We start from the raw sequence: 18,063 nt of genomic DNA on the forward strand, positions 1-18,063 counted from the left end.
GTCCATAGCACAGCAATAGGAACTATCAAAGCCAGATGCAAAACTATGTGTGTTCAATCCTAACTAGTTTACCTTTTTTTTCATTTGTAGTAATTCTAATTTAATATACAAATAATATCAACTTTCAAGTTTATAATAATATTAATGTCCTTGCCAATAGAAAAAGACATTGCAATTCCTGATAGCCCATGAAATCAGAGCACAATTCCAGAGGAATTTTACTTTATGTATATTTTGAGAAAAAAAAAATTTTTGAGAGAGAGAAAGAGCAGTGGGGAGGGCAAAGGGAGTGGAAGATAGAATCTTAAGCAGATTCTGCACTGAGCATGGAATCCACACAGGGCTCGATTTCATGACCTGGAGATCTTGACCTGAGCCAAAACCAAGAGTTGGACGCTTAACTGACTGAGCCATACACATGCCTCAATGTATATTTTGTAAGAGTAACATATATTGTGAGGTGTCTGGGTGGCTCAGTTGCTTTAGCATCCAATTCTTGGTTTCAACTCAGGTCATGATCTCGGCGCCATGAGGTTGAGCCCCACTTTGAGTTTCATGCTCATCGTGGAGTCTGCTTGTCGCTCTTTCTCTCCCTACTTGTTCTCTCTCTGTCTCAAATAAATGAATAAAATAAATAAGTAAAATCTTTAAAAAAGAGTAACACATATTCTGATATTGTTTACATCCAAATAACTAGAGTTATATTTTCCCAGATTTTTCATCATTATACTCAGTTTCTGTCTTCTATTCATTAGTTGCTTCAGATCTGTTTCAAACATGATTTCTTTGAGCCACTTGAAATCCTAACCTTTATGTCAATAAGAAAGCTTTCATTTCAAACCCTAAATAATAAATCTAGTATTTCATGTCCCTCCATCCTTTAATTCTGTATGGAGCAGTATTTAGGCTTTCACAATCTCTTTTTATTACCATTTACCTTTTAGTTTTGCTCTGTAAAGGTTACAATTACTGTTACCAATAAAAGGTAAGAATGAGAAGTGTAGAAGAAAAGAAATGATAGCAACTATTTTGGTGCCCAAATATAACCCACAACTAACTTCCGTAACTCTCACTTACTCTCATTTCTTCCCATTCTCCCCTCACCATTGGCTCCCAATCTTTCTGCTCTGTGCCACGTGGGGGAAAAAGGAGAGCTACAGACATCCATGGAAGATGAAATACAGAAGATTGAGAAGTTGGCTAGAAAATAATTACCAAGTTGATTTGCAAGTCAAAGGGAAGAAAAGAGAAGGAGGAAGGAAGGAAGGAAGGAAGGAAGGAAGGAAGGAAGGAAGGAAGGAAGGAAGGAAGGAAGGAAGGAAGGAAGGAAAGAAAGAAGGGAGGGAGGGAGGGAGGGAGGAAGAGAGAGGGGGAGGAAGAGAGAGGGGGAGGAAGAGAGAGGGGGAGGAAGAGAGAGAGGCAGAGAGGGAGGGAGGGAAATTCCAAGAAAAGTAAAGGGTCTGACTTTAAAAAGGTAACAGAATCTTTCTGTTTCATGACTGTGTCCCTGAATATGCATCTAAATACAAAAATCTGCAAACAAGTTCAAGAGTACACAGACCTCTCTCCAGAGCCCATTCATAGATTGAACCCCTGCATTGGGATTTATTGTGAAACCATGTCTCTGAATGAAAAATATAACTGAAAGATGATTTTCAAACACATTTTAGCTGTCGCCTTTGGCATACAGCAGCTTGATACACAAAGACTGGGATGTACAATACACAAGTGGAGAAAATATAGATAGAAAGCACAAGAAGGGCATATTACATAATAGGCCACCAAAAATGCCTGAAGGACGCTCTAGGAGTCTGACCCTGCATGGCACCATGTTGGCATATATCGGTTTCTTATGATACCATTGAGTTCTTCCTTAAAGAATTCACCCTGGCCTATTTTCCCTCCACTGCAGGTGGTTTGAGTCATCACATTGCTGTAAAGAATGTAATCTGCTCTCCAACTGGGAGCAAAGGTGAATTTAGTTGTGCTCTTTCTTCTCTTGTGAATAACATCTCCCTGACTGCTTACTGTAATGCCAGCACTTCTAGCCTCTACCTCCTCATCCTGTCAGCATCTCGTCAATTTGTTGGAGACTGGATCAGCTAGATGGAGTTCATCCAATATACTACATCCATCTAACAATGTGACATCTGGGACAATGCTGTTTCTCAAGGAATCAATTGAGAACTGGCACACTTGAAATTTTTTATGCAAAGCTATGTCCAAATACCTTAACCTGATATCACATTGCATCAGGTTAATGCTAGATTTAATCATAGAGTGAGTAAGTGTGGATAATTCCCACTGATAATAACCCGCTCAGTCTAGTGAGTTATTAAAATATTCAGAGAAACAATTATAAGAGCCCCCCAAAAGGCTGTTCTACAGCTAAGCAGCTCCCTCATGAGGAACACCTTTTGTGACTCCCCATCGCCTGCTAAATAAAAAACACTCTTTGGCAGGGCTCTCCAGGCCCTGCACATTTATCCCCATTTCTGTTCTGTTCTGAAATCTGATCCTCCTTCGAGGCTTCTTTCTCCCAGTGAGTCCACTCTTAGCTTGGGCTTCAACCAACTTACTTTTAGACAAACACTACATTTTCTCCATCTGCTTCTTTTTGCTTTGGGTGTTCCATTCCCATTTATTTTCTCATTTTCACATATCAAATTCCCACCCATCCTTTCAAGTATATCTCCACCTTCCTCTATTGAGAAATCCTCCAAGTTTCCATAAGAAGAAGTCCTTTGGGTGGGACAGAGCACAGGCTATGGATTCAGACAAATCTGAGTCTGAAGCCAGGCTATGTGCCATTAAAAGAGTTACCTGGGGCACCTGGATGGCTCAGTTGGTTAAGGGGTCTGCCTTCGGCTCAAGTAATGACCCCAGGGTCCTGGGATTGAGCCCCATGTCCGGCCCCTGCTCAGTAGAGAGTCTGCCCCTCCTTTTCCATCTGCCTTTCCTCTCTCACTCTCTTTTACTCTCTCTCGCTGTCTCTTTAATAAGTAAATACAATTTTTACAAAAAGAAAAAAGAAAAGTTACCTCACTTCGCTGATTCTCAGTTCTTTCAACTATAACTTGGTACAGATGATGCCTTTTAGGGATATGGCAAGTGTTGTCTTACATATGAATATATTCAATAAATGCTCATTTCTTCCTTTAAATTATATTGTGTCCTTTTCAGTATTTACCACATACTATCTCTTTCTGTGGTTACTTATATATATATCCAGTCTCCTGTGCCACATAATATTGCTCAAATACCAATTTCTGTAGAGACCTTCCATGATTTTCATGTATAACCCACACCAGTCACTTCTACGCTTCATAGTAATTATCATTATCTGACGTTGTCTGTTTCTTTGTTGTTCCTTTACTTGTGATCTATTTTCCTTTCTATATAAGCTCTATAAGAATAGGGCCTTTTTCTGTGTTGCTTACCACTATATCACCAGCACCTAGAATAGAGCCTGATGAATAGCAAATACTTAATAATATTTTGCAAATTAATGAAGGATTTAATAAGTCCCTTGAGGCCAGAAATAATTTTTGACTACTATAAAGCCAGAAGGCTGGGCACCTGGGTGGCTCCATGGTTGAACATCTGCCTTTGGCTCAGGTCACGATCCCAGGGCCCCAGGATCAAGTCCCCCAATGGGCTCCCCTTGGGAGCCCACTTCTCCCACTTTAAGTGTTACACAAAGCCTCTCTTTGTGTCTCTCATGAATAAATAAAATCTTTTTTTAAAAAAGCCAGAAGCCTGGAAGACACATTAAAATCCTTTTATTGATACAGCCATGCACACAACATAGCCTCTACTTCTAATCCAAGGAGACACTCACCCCCCCCACCCCCACCCCCAGTATTCCATGCTTTTGAATACCTCCCTCAGGTGCTATTCCTACACAAAACTAAACCTTTTACTGTTCCTTTCTCTATAAAACTTCCAGTAATTCTACCAAACAAAAATGATCACTCCCTTTTTATGTATTTTGACAAATCTTATAGATTTCTAAATGATATTAATAAATAACATAATAATCTTACATTGATATCATTGGATTTCCATCCAGTCTTGTCCATTTGAATTGTGCTTAAGACAGAAGCCATAACTGGATTGACTTTTGTAGCCTCAGCCCTAGCACTGTGCCTGGCACAGGACAGACAGTCAATACATATTTGTTGTTTAGATAAATGAATCTAGGAGAGTTGTACCTGGCCTGTTAGGCTCAATGCCCTTGCCATTTCTCTAGATTATTTTCCCTCACTGGAAACTGACTCTTAAATGTCACTTCCTAGTTTATAACTTTTCCCACTTCACTTTGCTTAGGTCAGTTAATAGAGTCTTGGTGGCTGTCCCTATTGATCTCCTAACAAGTATCACATGAATTGCCTTCCAATGTCCAGTTTATTTCTATTAACTTTCTTTGTCTAACACAGTTTATATGCTCATTCACTCGTTTATTCATCCCTTCAGCATGCATTTACTGAACAAGGCACAGAACTAGCAGATAGGGCCTCTCTGTTGGTTAAGTCTTTAAGCAGATCACATAGTTCCTGTTATGATTATCCTTTATTTCATTTTAAGGAAAACATAGACAAAAAATACATTCTAAAGTGGCCACCAAGAACCAGTTTGTAACATTAATTGCCTGTACACGGAAAATAAAAAGTCATTCTTAGTTTCCCTGAACATAGTTAAAAAAAAAAAAAAACTTGGTGAATATATTTTCTGATTTCCAATTAATCTTCTAAGATTGGCTTATCTATATTTATGTGTTTATAAAGCAGTACTAGGAGATATAAATAAGTTAGGCATTGTATTACCAATTGTAAATGATACTATCACAGATATTATTGCCAGTTCTTTTAAATCTAAATCTAAGCCCTCAGCATATAATAAACTAAGCAGAATTAAAAGCAAAGAATATGATTCATTTTAGTGCAGGTCTTTCTATTATCTCCCACCCCCACTCCCCCACTTCAGAGAAAGAGAGAGAGAGATGTCACCCTGACCAGGCCTTCTACAGAACAAAAGAATTTACAGGTTTGGTGGTGCAAATAAAACTTGAAACTATTATCCAAAAATAAAGGATGAAAATGCCCTCTCCAGAAGAGAAAGCAAATTGGAAATAGCATGGAGCAGAAGAGCATAAGAGGATCTCTGCTCTCATAATTAGATTCTATAAGTCAGAAAGCCGAAAAGCCTCTCTCAACACAGCCTGTCACTCAGTCTGTAAATCTGTGAAATGGAGATAAAAGATGCACTCCCTTCCTCATATAAGAGGAATTAGGATTAATAAAACTGGGCTGGGAATAAATTTCAAAATGCACGGATGTAGTATAACAAAAATAAAGGCTACTATTCAGAAATGCTCTTTCAAATATTCCCAATACTCGGGCAGATTTCTCGAGATGCTGGAGGCTTTGTCCATATGGGTGGGATATTTAAAGGCCTTTGTGGCAAAACAAACAGTTCACTGTTTGATTTGGAGAACAGAATAAGACCTCAAGCCTTTCTGACTGTCCAGAGAGCTATTTCAGATTCTGTACAATATATAAGCCGAGAAGGTTAGTCTCTGCTGACTAGCATCACACAAACTAAAAACAAAAGTGCTGGATTAAAATACAGCCATCCTAAATGGCTTATTTTTATTTCTGATTTCTTATTGCTCCACTTGGAAAATCATTTTCCTCTTCTCTCGCTGCAGTGAGTGGCGAGCTGGGCCAAGTAGGGAATCCTGGGTTAGCATCCAAATTCGGCCACTTACACAGGGCAAAACTTAGGTACATCAAACCTATGTGCTCTCATCTTTAAAATGCACGTACTTGATTCCTACGCCATGGGTGGTTTAAAGGATGGCTGTTTAAAGTGCTATTTAAAGTGATCCCAAAGATGGTGTCAACTGTATGTATTCAATGTAAGAAGCTGTTAGAAGAAGGTCACGCTATCTACTGTCTTTTAATTTCATGAAGACTACAGAGAAATCATTCAGTTACCATCTGTGGAAAACTGAGCAGCGTGTGGATTCAGGGTGGAAAGAAGCTTGCAGAGAACACAAAAACCCTGGCCTCATGAAATGAATAATATAGTCAACTTCTCCAAAGATATTTGCTCCATGAATACATGAGAGTCATATCACTCATTATGGGCAGGGTTTGTGGGCAAATGTGATAGATAACTCCAGAATTCTGTAATCAGAAGAAAAGAACGAAACAGTCACCTTGCCCACTCCATTATGTAGAAAAAGGAAGATACGTTAACACATGCTGGCCCTGCAATGAGCAGACAAATGACACAGTTAGGGAGTGTGGCAAGGACAGTAGGTTGCATAGTCACACTTATTCGCACAGCTGGGAACACTGTCAGCAGAGGCAGCAGCCACCTCAGAGTTGAAGAACAATGATAACTATTACTAGAGGAATACATGAAGTCGGAATACTGAGATGCTAGTGGATGCCCCTGATATTGTCTGTATGTTTGTAATACGCTAATCAAATCATCGGGAATGACTGCTTTCAAAGCCATAAATATTTTCGGTAGCTGCAGAAACACAATGCAGCTGTGTGTTTATGTGATAAGCCCTCCATATAGAGAGCAGGCCCATAAGCTCACTGAGATAGGATGCAGGCGCTGATGGTAGAAAGGGGAGAAAGTGGTTCTGCCCTCGGTCCCCCATTAGCTCAGCAAGGGCCCAATGTGATATAATAATCTGTACATGCATAGCACCTTTCTTGCAGGGAAGAAAAAGCATTTCTAAAGCATTACCTCATTGCTCTTCATCACACCCTCAGGGAATAGGTAGCCGGTATTATCCAATTTTGCAGGCAGCCAAAGTGAGATTGTGATTGGGTGAACATCTGGGTAAAGGTTACAGAGCAAGTCTGTGCCGTTACCAAGATTAAAACCAGTTCTTCTGCCTTCCTTTGCAATACCTATTACCTAAACACACTTAAAACCCATTAAAATGGCAAGGAAAAGTGCTCACAGAACAAGCCAAGTGAAATAAAAAATGGAAAACTTCATATTCAATATTATTCTTAGGTATGTAAAATGCATATGTTTATAAAAGTAGACTTGTGGGCAGCCAATGTTAGCAGCAGTAACATCTGGATTGTGGGATTAATGGTGATTGGCATTTTTTTTCTTCATGCCGCTCTGTTACGTTTCAAGTTCTAAATGATGAGCCATCAAATCTTTGATAAGAAAAACAATTCAAAGTGCAAAATTAATTAACAGTGCTTTATAGATCATAAAAATGTGAAAGTATCTGTCAATAACATTTCTGACAGTTTCTATACCAGGTATGAGTATTAACAAAGAAAAATAAACATTTCTGGAATATTTTCTTTTGCTTCCAAACACATACTGCACACTCCCTCTCACTCTAACCCATTCTGCACTAGCCAACAGATTTGTTTTCCTAAACTTCAGCCCTAAGCAGTGACACTTTAGTCTCTACTAAATTAAGTCCACAAACTATTGAGCCCTACATTCAGTCTAGAATATGACCACAAACTCTTGTTGACTAATCCTTAACTACCACACACATGTTCCCTTCTTGAAAAACATTTCATTCATTAGGGAAAGAATGGTCTTTTCAACAATAATGTTGCAAAAACTGGATGCTCACATGCAAAGAAGTGAAGTTGGATCTTTACCTTACATCATATACAAAAATTAAATCATAATGACACAAAGATTTAAATGTTAAGAGCTAACGTTATTAGGAGGAAAAAAAACTTCATGATGATATAGTTAGGAATGATTATTTTTTTATATGACCTTAAAAGCACAGGCAACAAAAGAAAAATAGATAATTGGATTACATCAAAATTTTAAAAGTTTGTGAATTAAAGGACACTATCAACAGAGTAAAATGCAACTTATAAGATGGGAGAAATATTTGCAAATTATATATCTGGTAAGGGCTTATATCCATAATGTATAAAGAACTCTTCCAACTCAAAAAACAAAACTGGTCAAAAAAAAGGACAAAAGACTTGAACCCATTTCTTCAAAGAAGATATATAAAAAGCTGATAAGCACTTGAAAAGAGGTTCAACATTACTAACAATTAAGGAAATGCAAATCAGAACTACAGTTGAATAGTACTTCACACCCATTAGGATGGCTGTTATCAAAGAGAAAAAAAAAACAGAAGATAACAAGTGTTCTTGAGGATGTGAACAAGTTGGACCTCTTGTGCACTGCTGGTGAAAATGTAAAATGGTGCAGTTTCTGTGGAAAACAGCGTGGTCCCTCAAACATTTAAACAGAAGTACCATATAATCCAACAATTTCACTTCTAGATATATACACAAAAGAATTTAAAGCAGCGTCTCTGAGAAAGATTTGTACACCCATGTTCATAGCAGCATTATTAGCAATAGGCAAACAGAGCAAGCAACCCAAGTGCTCATCAACAGATAAACATGGTACATACATGCAATGGAATATTCATCAGCCTTAAAAAGGAAGGAAATTCTGACAGATGGTACAACGTGAATGAACCTTGAAAACATTAAGAGAACTGGAATAAGCCTGTCACAAAAGGACAAATACTATATGATTCTACTTATTTGAGGTATGTAGTCAAATTCATAGAAACAGAAAGCAGAAGAGTGGTTGCCAGGAATTAGAGGGAATGAGGAAAGTTGTCTTACAACTTCAGGAATTTTCTGGGTGAAATATGAAACTGGCCCCCTTACATGAAAGGCAAAGAGAGAATTTGTGCATCTCTTTGAAACTTCTTTTGAGCAGCCATGAGATTAGTAGATCTCTGCACTCACCTGTCAGAATCCTAAAAGTTTATATGGAGGCGTTAACGGGGTTTGGTCATGTATACAACCAGATGGCCTCAACAAAACATCGCTCTCTCAAAGCTTAGCCCTTGAAAATAGTTCCCACAGTGGGAGTGATGGGTAGATGTATATTCCAAGGACAGGGGAAGGGGTAAGAAGCCTGGGTCCAGCTTGGAGCCAACCAGCACTCATTTTCTCTTGATGACCTCCTCCAACACGGAGTTACTATTCGATGAGTACAGCACTTCAGTTTTGCAAGATGAAAAAGATGGCTGAAAAAAAGAGTTAGAGGTAATGATGGCTATACAATGAGAATGTATTAATGCCACTGAACAGTACATTTAAATGGTTAAAACAGTAAATTTATGTTATTTTACTATAGTAGTTTTTTTAAAGTCTCATTCTTTTATGCTTTCATAGCTTTGTCCCTTTTAATTGAAATATCCCCACCCTACATCCAGCTTTTGAAACCTAACCATCCATTCAAGGTTGCTGATTAAATACTTCTCTTAGTAAAATCCCTCAACCAGATGCAGCATCACCCTCATCTGAATCCTACCTGCAGTCCAGAATGTAGCAAGGTACATTACAAAAGCACCTTTTCATGTATTTTATATATTTGATACTCTCAAAAATATTATGATATCCATTCTACTATTTACCTGAGAAAAGTTATGTAACCTTATAAGGTCAAACCAGTGGCACGTGGCTGAGAATCCAGTCCACAGCTTCCAGTTTTAAATGGAGTTGCCCAAAGCATAGTGGATGTAACTTTTGGCACTCATTATGCACTTCTTTGAAATATTCATTATTTATAAGCCCCTTTCCTTGTATCTCTACTAAGCTATAATCTCTTGAGAACAAGAACCAAGTCTTAACCATTTTTGTAACCCCAGAAATCCCAAGGATATAGTCAATCAATCCTTGCAGAGCTAATGAAATAATAATCTGTGAACAATTTATATAATAACAGAATGGACCCCATTAACCAAACACACATCAATAATCTAGAATTGAAAAAAATATATGTATATATACCATAAAAAGATATTATATTCCTAGCTGATACCAAAGCATAGTTGTCCAGATTGGTAAGATAGCCAACCAATTAATTCATGTGGAAAAAATGTTCAGAAATATCCTAACTGGTTTTAGCTAAGTAATACTCCATTTCTGCACTTGCCTTCGCTCCTCTGCCATTCACTAGCTGTGTTAATTTAGGCAATCATTCTCGATGTTTTGATAAGGGTTATCACCACATTCTTATTCATTTCTGTAAAATATTTTATCCTGTTTCTACTTAAGAAAGCTAAACAAACCAATGTTTTGCATGACTGATTTTGTTAAATAGCAGCATCTGCACCTCAAAGGTTTGTCCACACTTCTTAGTTCGGTTTGATGGTTCTAACCCAGAATATTTCATAGCAGCTGGAGCCTAAATTGGACTTGGAGTAGTACTTCTACGCCTTTGCTTTTTTACTTCTTAACATTTATTTGAGGATTAATTGCAAATATGTAATATCAGCAGCATGCTATGTTTACTAATATAATCCCCAGAAGCCTGTAGGCATATACATTTATGTTCAATTATTTTTACTAATCCCCCATACATTGCCAGTCCCTATCATTAACTAGATCTCACTCTATTCTTTATTTCCAATAATTATCCTCTAATTGACCTTATACGCTTATGAGAAGAACAAAGTGAAGATTGTAGAACACATTACCAAAGTAACACATGTTTCAATGATAAACTGTGGTCATCCACTGAATTGAACATGGGCATTTCCACATATTCTGATGACATTTATGATCACACCTTCAGCCTAGTAGAAGCAATCTTCCTCTTAGTTACTACAGATCTTTGAAGTCAGCCATGCCAGTGAAGCATGGAATATTTCTAGATGATCCATAAGAGGCATAGCTCTCTGCCAGGGGGTCGTGCCTCTTTGTAAGCTTGTCACTGTCTCATAATGATGCAATGATGCAGTTTGAATCAGAAATGGTGGAAATCCACTACAGGATTTGGGGGAAGACAGAAATTAGAGGTTCTCCACCACACAGCCTGGCATTCTTTTCCAAAGGTTTTTACCCTTGACTAAATACTCAACTCATGTAACTCTCTGATATTTTCCATGAAATAAGAGTATGGCATCCCCAGGATCTTGGGTGATGCTCTAAGGCACAGTGGAAAGCAGGACTGTGATATGACTTTATAATGAGCTAGCTCCCAAGCCATGGCTCCCACGCCAAGACTCCCAGAGGTATATCCACCAGGAGGTGCACACTTGGCTTTGCACATGATTTGTAATGGTTCTGAGGTAATTGCTCTTAGAGTTTGCTTTAAGCTGGTTCCTTCACATGAAGCCAAGACAGGCACTGCACACCAAGGAAGGCAGATCTTGGCTTAGAAAATAACAAAGGTCTTTTCTGTTTCATAGCCAAAGAGATTGAAGCTCAAGAAGGATGGGGAGGGCGGAGGGAAGAACATACTTTAAACAATTTGTAGCTATTTTGCTTGATTTTCCCTTGAAGCAATAAATAACTGTGCTCCCTGCTGCTGGTATTTTATCAAGCTCTGTTTGTTATAACTGTGCATTATGTTCCATACAAGACAGCATCTTTGAGCTTTCTTTTTGTATTTCCCTACTACAATTTAACTCTGTGAGTAGCAATACCAATGTACCACCAGGATGAAGAAACAGCAGAACCCGCTGCTAAATACCACCACCTGAATGCAGAATGCCTCTATTAGGAGCAAGTGAATGCCAAGCTGTCTTCTTTAGTGTAAATTAGCGTGGTAAAGAAAATAAACAGGAGCCTTTAGATTAACAGCCACTCCCTGCTGCTGCTGACCTTTGCCACAGAGAAGGTCAGAACAAGAGAAAATTATTCCCAATACAGTCTACCTCCTCCTCCCACCCACCGCCTCCTGAACACAGACCAGCAATGGTGGGAGATCTCTGAAGATGATCCTATCGGCCTGGTTTTTGCTGAAGTATGATCTACTTTGTCTCTCCATAGAAGGCAAAGGAATCAGGGAATACTGTCCCATTAGTGTCATATGACATGAGTCACAACTGACTAGAATCGCCGTTCCTCAAATCATTAGCCCAATGACATCAAATGTGATTTCTCTCCTCTCAAGGCCCATACTCACCCCTAATAATAATTATTATTATTAATATAATAATAACAATAATAATAATTATAATAATTATAATTTATAATTATAAATGGTCATATTCAAAGCACGTTTTAATTTCCATTTTTTATTTGATCCTTGGGGAGGGAAACACAGAGGTAGATAATTATCTTCCTCATTTCTACAACAAATGGATCGCTGATACACAAAACTCCTTAGGTGCCTCAGTTTCCCTCCCTATAAAACCAGGCTTTACAAAGCTTTAACTGTGTTAATTTAAACCGTTAAAAATGAATTGCAAGAACACTTTTCAAATGCAGAAGGACTAGGCGAAGTCTGTTTCAAATTCAGCAGCCTCTTCCTTTCCTTTTATGAATTACATTTAAATGAATTATGTCAAAAGAAGACCTGCCAAGGCTAAAACCCAGGAGCGTGTGAATGAGCGCGCTGCCTGAGTACTAAGTAATCACAACAAGAGCAGAGCACATGCACCCTGGGCCCTGTAATCCACACTGTCTGCCCAAGTGTTGACAGGAAAATCCTCTGCCAGGATGAATCCCTCTCCTCCAAAGACAAGAGGGTCCCGGGATTGGTGCTAGCAAGATGCTATTGCACTGAGGAATGGGGGAAGCACAGCACCGACATTCCTCTTTGCCATATGAAACCAGTAAATCTTGTTGTGAAGACAAGTCAACTTGAGGTGTGGGGGAAAATGTTCTCCAGCTAAAAGTCCCAGGGGCTCAGTAAATGATTCCATATTAACAATAGTTTACAGATGGCATCTTTCAACTGAGAAATTTTAAGATGTCACTTGGTACATGATATAATAAAGAATGCTATGGAATTAAAAGTAATTAAATAAAGGAAATGTAGTTGGTGAAAGGGTCTTTTGGACAATTATTTCATCTCTTTGCATCCAGCATCTTGAAATGAAACATAGTCCTTCCTCACTACTCCTGCAATAAATCATTTACAAAAAGTAAGTGGTTTCATAAATAAATGACTGTATCTATGACTAGTCTCCCCAAATCAATAATACATTTATTGATAATTCTGTATTTAAAGGTTCATTTCACCTTAGTATTGACATTCTGTCTCCCCTGCCATTTCATTAGATTTAAAATTTTTTCATTCTTGGTAATGAACTCTAAGAAAGTTCCTATGTTAGAAAGTAGCCCCATTTCAGAGTTGGGCAACGAAACTCAATATACTATTTTCTATTAATTACTAATATCATTAAGATTTCTTGTATGTGCACTCAGCAAAATAAAGTGAAGGGTCTTTTGCCTCATTTTGTAAGGCAAAAAAATTCCTGGCTTCTCCTTAAATACTTCCTTTAGTAGCTCTGTAAAATGGAGCAATAGATAAAAAACCTGCTTCTTGTGAGCCTTCAGAGTAGATGTGAGGCAGTTCAACAAATTCTTCTGAATAAGAACAAGATGCCCAACACTGGGTGAAGTGTCCGGGATTCAAGAACTAAACTGTAACACCTATTCTTGAAAAGTTTACAATCTAGTGAGCAGTAATTTAGGGACTGCTGCACAGGATGTTAACCCTTTTTAACACTAAGATTTCACAACAGAATATAAAACATAAATGAGTGTCTCAGTCAGTCTGAGCTGCTATAACAAAACACACTAGACTGGGTGGCCTGAACAACAGACATTTATTTCTCAGTAATAGAGGTCAGAAGTTCAAGATCAAGGTGCAGATAGCCATCCTCTTGCTACATCCTTACATGGTAGAGAAACTCTGGTGTCTCTTCCTCTTATGAGGGCATTAATTCCATCATGGGGGCTGTACCCTCAGGAGGTTAGGTGAACCTAATGACCTCCCCAAAGCCTTGCTTCCTGCTATCTTTACACGGAGGGTTAAGGCCTAAACATATGAGTGGGGAAGAATACTCTAACAAACTTTCAGTCTCTAACAAAGAAAATGTCCAACGGGATCAAATCACTAAGAAATCTAATACAATTATCACCATGATAATTTAGCCTGTGACCATTTGTAAAAAACCTATATGAGAGCATCATAATGCGGAAGGATCAGGTCCTTCAAAGGCAGATCACTTCACAGTTACTGAGCCTCAAAGGAAATGACACAAGCAGGGGAAATACAGAAGGTTTTTTTTCCACCCTATATGAAGGCTGCGATGCCATAAAAATTGTCGATAATTTCAAATGCTGGCATAGGCCGACTTAAAAAAAAACAAGGTTATACTGCCATCTGCTGTCAGTACTCCATGATCGCTGCCAGTAACCGGGTGCTGGATTGTACCTGCAGGCTCTGACCCGGCTTGGCCAGCAATACAGTGCAGGTACAGGAGGGAAATACTGCTCATTAGCTATTGTATCAGAGAATATACATTCAAAATTCATTTCCAATAAAATGAGTTTACTGAAACGCATTTTCATTGTATTATAATCAGATAAAGAAATGTTAATGATATTTTTAAATAAGTGTTAAAATAATAACCTCAGAAGAAACACATTTTTTTTATTCGCCTCTCTTGAATCTTTTATGTACACCTTGTTTTTTTCCCAGCACAATTTAATACGATACACTATAGGGAAAAGGCTGCATTTGCCATCAGATTTTCAATTAGCTAAAACAAGATCCTGTTGGCACTTGAATGAAGTAGACTACGCTATATTTCATATATTGACAAATATTTAAATGCCTTTTCTTTGCCTTGGTTTGAGAACAGGTTTCATTACACCGAATCCGTACACTGCGTGTGCTTCTCTAACTTTCCCTGAGGCCTTCCTTTAACTATAAAACCATTTACGGCTCCCGCCCCCCACCCCTCAAAAAAAAAGGAAACCAATTGTTCCATTGCTTGCTAGTTTTCATTATATACTGAAACATCCATTCAGCATTTTTATCTGCTAATGTAACAGAAACTCATCTGCTCAATGAGATTTATTACTTGTTTTTTTTTCACATGTTCACAAGATATTGTTGTACATTTTGCAATGGGTCTTTATTATCTAGTAATGATGGCTTGCAAATTAAATTAGTTTTTAATGGCATAGTTAAATTCTAATTTATGTTTTGGAGCTTTGTTTAATTCATTTAGTTATAATGTAATCGTTTTCTTGCTATTTTCTTACATTACATAGAAAGAACAAAAGAATAGGGGCTCATTTTATCACATTCAGTTGTTTTGGCTTTATTAAATCTTGTCACTAATTGCATTTCCCCCAAGAAACTTTCAAAACAATTGTACTCTGATCCTTTGGGCAAAACTATCTGGTTGCTCAGCATTCTGTCTGAGAAGTTGAATCAAACTACTGCTGTAACACTAAGGGTTGGTTAGATATTGCACTTTCTCATACTCATTATAACCCCACTGTGCTGTGTAATGTACTGGACAATTATTCTTTCGCAACAAATTCTTTCCTGTGAGCTCTCTTTCTTTCCTGAGCGTTCAGGAAAACCAAAACCAAAAGTGATCATTAGTGACACAAAAAAGTAATCTTTTATAATGTCTACTTGCATTTTCTTCCCTCTCAATCGACAGGGCTTTTATGGCTGCAATAACCTTTTATAATACCTTTTCGTTGGGGTCCACACAGCAAGAGCCAAAGGCTCCTAGCAAGTTTCAAGGTTTTAAACCAGAACCTGGATTCTGGGGTTGCATAGGAATAATTGATGTGATTTACAATTTCCTGAGTAGGTCTGACCCTTCCTTGGGAAAACTATCAAATTTTCCCAGGAGGACTGAAGCACCCAGGTGGCATCCTAATGAGGACTTCCTATATCACTGACTTTAAAATTCCATATGAATAAGGACCACCTCCCAAGCCTATTCTTCCTTTTTTCTAATGAGAAAAAATAATCTCATACCCCAGATAATTCTTTCATCCTGATTTCAATTTGAGAGTGCTTTTCTGCATTTGGTTCTCCCAGAATTTCTAGGTACAATATGCAGATGCCAGAGGTGACAGATCATGGATGCTGTTCCTCTTCCTGACCACCATCTTTTATTTTTTTTTAAGGTTTATTTATTTATTTATGATAGACATAGAGAGAGAGAGAAACAGAGGCACAGGAGGAGGGAGAAACAGGCTCCATGCAGGGAGCCCGACGTGGGACTCGATCCCGGGTCTCCAGGATCACGCCCTGGGCCAAAGGCAGGCGCTAAACTGCTGAGCCATCCAGGGATCCCCTGACCATCATCTTTTAAATTCTTGACACTGGCCACCAAAAGAAGAGTCTGATTGTCAGGAAACCATCCTCTTGACCTGGAAAAGCAACTCATCACACCAGTTACTGACAAAGAAGCAGGAGTAGCAACTTTACAACTTTATGTAAACACTGTTTACATAAACAGTGTTTATGAGGATAACACTAAAAGGAATGTCTTGTTGTATTTCTTATGAAGATAATACAAGAATATGCTGTTGGGCATATTCTTTACATGAAAGAACATTTCTCTAAGAAACCAATGAAGAAGAAAAGCTGCCTTAATGTTAATCCTCCTGTTCCCCAGCCTGAACCATAATCCTTGGTTCCTTCCAGTCCCCAAATTTCCTGCTGACAATACCTAGCACAGCATCCACAGAATGAATCCAAGATTATAAATTGGTCCTTGAAATTTACTTATTCAGGAGACACATCTGCACTGAAGCAAGCTTCGAAAGAAAAGAACATTTGTAGAAAAAGCAATTTGCTTCAAAGCTCACCCCTGCTCCTAGCTGCTCACACTCTCCTGCCCATTGCTGAGGAGTTGCATGCAGAGGTAGACTTTGGCTGACAATCAGCAGTCTTTGTGCACTTCATTCTGTAATTCACCAGGTGTTATGTAACACACTTCACCATGGCCTAATTCACAGTGAAGACATCTTTCCCTGAAATTGCAGTTCATGCTGATGGTGATATGGTTAGATCCTTAGAGAAGGAATGAGACTGCCTAGGACATGGTTTGGATGAAAATTTTATAAATGTGAATGTAATTCCTTTAAGTGCTAAGTTCTCCAGTTTGTTTATTTCCACCCAGCATAACTGTGAACTTTAAAACAGAAGTATCCATGACTAAGTTGACTTATGGGTCATCTATGCAACCAACTAGCATTCTCAAGGTCCTGCCAATAACACACCACCAATGGAAACCCCCGGTCCTCCATACTAGGTTTCTACCAGCTAGAGCTTCTCATGGTTTCCCAAATACTCACTGTTAGGGGTTGAATTATACCCCCCTCCCCACCAAAAAAAGATATGTTAAAGTCCTAACGCCAGTACCTCAGAATGTGACCTTATTTGGAAATAGGATCATAATAGGGCTAGTTTTTTTTAATCTAATTTTTAAAGGAATTCATACTTGTAAGAGTGAGAAAAAGAAAAGAATAGCTTTAATGGTATTTAATTGTGAAGAAGACTTGCAAATTTGACAAGAGTTTCTCATAAGTACGTGATTGGTTTGGGCCCGCTGGCATATTAACTTTCACCACATAGCAGATATTCAGGAATTGGCTGGATTTTTTTAACCTGTTCAAGACACAAAAACACCTCCAAAAACCTTATCTGCAGCTACTCATTCCCATGAACAAACTCTATAGTGTTTTCTAAGCTTCTTGACCTTGCTTTAAATGAAGAAATGCATTTTGCACTGTGACCCAGTACAAACAGACCTGCAAATATACATAATTTAAATGAATATATATTATATAATATATATATATTTGAAAAAACATACCACAAAGCAACACTTGTCCTTATAACTTCTTATCTACTCTAATATTTTCCATTCTACCCTATTTTATTTTAATAATGCTGAACTTGACCCACCAAACCTATTTCACAATAGCTGACATGAGTCATGGCCCACTCTGAAATGATAGTCATAAATTCTTTCATTACAAAACTCCAACACTTCCATACCCCCTGTTAAAGTACCTGGAACCCCAGTTCTCCTTTTCTTATCTTACCTCAGAAAACCTCAGCTCTTATAATTCTTTTACACCTCCAGGTCATATAACTCATTGATCCCACCACTTTTCCTTGAATCCATCCCTTTATATCCTCATTACTCTCCACACCAAGTAAATTCCATGATTCACTATGGTAACCACTTTCTTCACAGTCTCTCCTCCTTTGTTCCCTCTTGCTTTG

The 18,063-nt window shown here is 38.2% G+C and overlaps 1 protein-coding gene across 1 annotated transcript in view; it reads right to left on the reverse strand.

Moving 5' to 3' along the window:
* The window catches only part of C19H4orf33 (chromosome 19 C4orf33 homolog), a 306,277-nt gene that overhangs the window by 13,444 nt on the left and 274,770 nt on the right, over positions 1-18,063 (reverse strand). The window contains exon 10 of the transcript XR_005373915.1: positions 8,793-9,076. The gene's annotated coding sequence lies outside the window, so the exon portion shown is untranslated. The remainder of the gene's footprint in view (positions 1-8,792; positions 9,077-18,063) is intronic.

This window comes from Canis lupus, chromosome 19 (assembly GCF_011100685.1).
Source record: "Canis lupus familiaris isolate Mischka breed German Shepherd chromosome 19, alternate assembly UU_Cfam_GSD_1.0, whole genome shotgun sequence".
Taxonomy (NCBI): Eukaryota; Metazoa; Chordata; class Mammalia; order Carnivora; family Canidae; genus Canis; species Canis lupus.